Source organism: Lithobates pipiens, unplaced genomic scaffold (assembly GCF_037356315.1).
Source record: "Lithobates pipiens isolate NorthernLeopardFrog02 unplaced genomic scaffold, aLitPip1_a1.2 Scaffold_23, whole genome shotgun sequence".
NCBI lineage: Eukaryota > Metazoa > Chordata > Amphibia > Anura > Ranidae > Lithobates > Lithobates pipiens.
The window spans coordinates 8,848,266-8,851,862 of NW_027507785.1; positions in this window are offsets into that span (position 1 = coordinate 8,848,266).

The window sequence follows — 3,597 nt, forward strand, 5'->3', positions numbered from 1 at the left end:
GAACCAGTTTAGAGGGAGGACTCTAGAATGGAGAAAAATTCCGGTACTCCAAAAGATAATTATTGCAGAAGCAGGGAATGGCCTAATTTTGAAAATATATCTATACATAAATAAGGGGAGATTGGGAGGGGTAGAGGCCCCCAAGCACAAAAGAAAATGGGAAAAAGACATGGGAAATATCTCTGAAACACAGTGGAATAGGATTCTTGAACTTGCTCCACTAGTGTCGCTGTCCAACTCTCAGAGGTTGTCACATCCGTTTTTCTCATACGGAATCTACTACACCCCTAGCAAAATGTTCCAGTTTGGCCGGTGGTCAACGCAAGCTGCCCCAGGTGCAGGGATATAGAGGGGGATATAATCCACATGTTCTGGAGATGCCCCAAGCTGTTCAGCTACTGGACGGAGGGTGATAAGTACCATTCATCGGGTGTTCGGAACTGCCACTGGGTGGGAGGCGAAGCATTGTCCCCTAGGATTAATAGAAGGAGTGGGAAATACAGGAAATACCCAGGTGGCAGTTCTGAGATGCTCATATCAGGCAAGGAAGCTGATTGCCCCGAGATGGCAGTCGGTGTTACCCCCGTCCATTAGAAAATGGGTAAAGAGTATGAACGCGGTGATCCTCAAAGAGAAATCGGTGTATATAAAGCAAGGAGTGTTAAAGAAATATGATAAGATGTGGAAACCTTGGTGGGAAGCAAGGGGGATTGACATGTGAACACTAATAGAGTAGAAAAGTATCTAACAGATAAAAACTGACCCAATAGAAATTAAAGTAAGAAGAATATGAGTGAAGAGGGTGGATGAGTGAGAGAAGTGGAGTGTGAAGAGGGGGAAGTGTGACTGGGTAGAATCTTAGACCCAAACGGAATGCCCGACAGGATTATTCCCATGACCTCTATCCCCAGTTAGGTATTTCCTAAGTCATGAAAGATTTTTTCAATTTTTTACTATATTTTTTGCCTAATAGGGGGTGGGAAAAGGGTAGGGGGGGTCAGGTACGTGAGGTGATGATTTATTGGATGTATATTGTAAACAAAAAAATTCCTTAATAAAGAAATAACGTTTTTAAAAAAAATACTAGCAAGATTATTAAAGCTAGATCAAATCAACATAGTTTAATATGCGGGATGTTTAGCTCACTGGTAGATGCATTTGTAAGTGTGAGTCCATGCCAGTCAGAACTATAGTTAAGGGCTTATCAGCCCATTTTAAATTAAACGAAAATTCTCAAAGCAACAACAGGTAACACTAATCCTCCTGGCTACATTCAGCAGCTCCGCCAGTGTTTGCAATGGTCTGCCCGACCATGAGCTCCTCTGGCTCACTTAGCCTATGCTTACAGCACTTTACTGTGCAGGCCCCACTCTGGCCTCCTTCTCTCAGCACCCCAGGCTCTCCATTTCTCCATTACTTCCTCCAGCCCCCTCTGTGGATTTGCTAGTCACCTCAGGATTTCTCATTCTCTCTGGACTCACATAGCTGTCCTGACAAGGGATGAGCCGAACCCCCCCCCCGGTTCGGTTCGCACCAGAACTTTCGAACGGACCGAAAATTCGTGCGAACTTTAGAACCCCATTTTAATGGCTAATATGCAAGATATTGTCCTAAAAAGGGTTTGGGGACCCGACTCCTGCCCCAGGGGACATGGGTCAATGCCTAAAATGTTTTTAAAAATGGCAGTTTTTTCGGGAGCACTGATTTTAATGACGATGAAAGTGAAAAAAAAAAAGTAAAATGTTCCTTTAAAAAACATGCCTGGGGGGTGTCTATAGTATGCCTGTGAAGTGGCAAGTGTTTCCCGTGTTTAGAACAGTCCCTGCACAAAATGACATTTAATGGAAAAAAAGTCATTTAAAACTGCTTGCGATTTTAATGTAATATCTGGTTCCGGCAATATGGATGAAAATCATTGAGAAAAATGGCATGGGTAGCCCCCCCCTGCCCATTGGGTCTTGTACAAATATTAAGGGGAACCCCGTACCCATATTAAAAAAAGGAAAGGTGTGGGGCCCCCAGGCCCTATATACTCAGAACAGCAGTATACAGGCGGTGCAAACAAGACAGGGACTGTGTAGGTTTGTTGTGTTAAGTAGAATCTGTTTGAACTGGTACATTTTTAAAGTGTAGCTCCAGTCAAAAAATCTATTTTTAAGATTTTTGGAAAACATAGGGAAGGGTTATCACCCCTGTATAATTTTTTTTGCCATCCATCTTTTTTCATCTCACTTCCAGTTGTCTCCTTCAGTTTGCATTTAGGAGACGTTTGTAAGTTGGATGTTTGAAAGTAGGGGTCTGCCCTATATGCTCTGCAGAAATGGGGGTCTATGGTGTTGGTGTTGCCACAACACTGTAAGCCCTCAAAGTGACTCTTGGTGGGGGCTGGAGCACCCTGGTGTGAACAATTATATCAAGAATTGTAATTACATGCCATTGTTGAACAGTGGTAGAAAAATTGGGCCTTTGGTGGTTGTGGTGCTGGTGCCACAACACTATAAGTCCTCACAGTTACTCTCGGTGGGCACAGGAACGGGCCCTGCTGTGAAATATTATATCAAGAATTGTAATAACATGCCCCTGTTAAACAGGGGCTGAAAAATTGGGCCTTAGGCACTGCTTGCTAGTGCCACAACACTGCAATCTCTCCCAGATACTCTAGATGGAGTGCAGGAATGAGAACTGCTGCAAAGCATTGCATCAAAAATTGTATTACATGCCCCTATTAAACAGGGGCGGAAAAATTGGGCTGGTGGCATCACCCAGAACCAAAAATTTTCTTCCAAGATATCAGCGGAGGAGGAAGAGGATAGACAGTCAACATAACAGGACAGTCACTCAGCATCAGCATAGGCAGTCTTGAAGGGATGTGATATTTCAAAAAAAAAAATTCAGTTACATCAGCTTCAGGTGCTTGGTAGCTGTGGGTGATCCAAGACTGATTCATCTTTATGAAGGTCAGTCGATCAACCGAGTCGGTGGACAGGCGCACCCTGTGATTGGTTACAATGCCACCAGCAGCACTGAAGGTGCGTTATGAAAGTACGCAGGCCAGTAGCTCAATTGCATACTGTGCAAGCTCTGGCAAGTGATCCATCCTCAAGACCCAGTAAGCCAAGGGATTTTCGGTGGGAAAGGTGTCCAGGTCTGACCTTGCCCCTAGGTATTCCTTCACCATGTAAATCAGACGCTGGCAATGGTTTCTGGAACCGATCATACCTTGGGGCTGAGGACTAAAAAATTGTCTGAACGCATCGGTCAGACGGCCACCTTCTCCACCGCTCTTTCTGACCGAAGCCTCAGCAACACGTTGTCCAGGACCAGGAGTTTGTAACCTCCCAGTCTCTGGGAATGCGTTGCACAGACCTTTCTGCAAGGCCTCCCGGAGATGTCTCATCCTCTGCTCCCTCTGTGACAGCAAGATAAGGTTCGCAACCTTACCCTTGTACCGTGGATCAAGGAGAGTGGCCAGCCATTAATGGTCCCTCTCCTTGATTCGAAGAATACGAGGATCCTTCCGCAGGCTTTGCAGGATCAGGGAGGCCATGCAGAGTAGGTTAGCTGAGGCATCCCTACAAGGCTGATGCTGCTGATGCT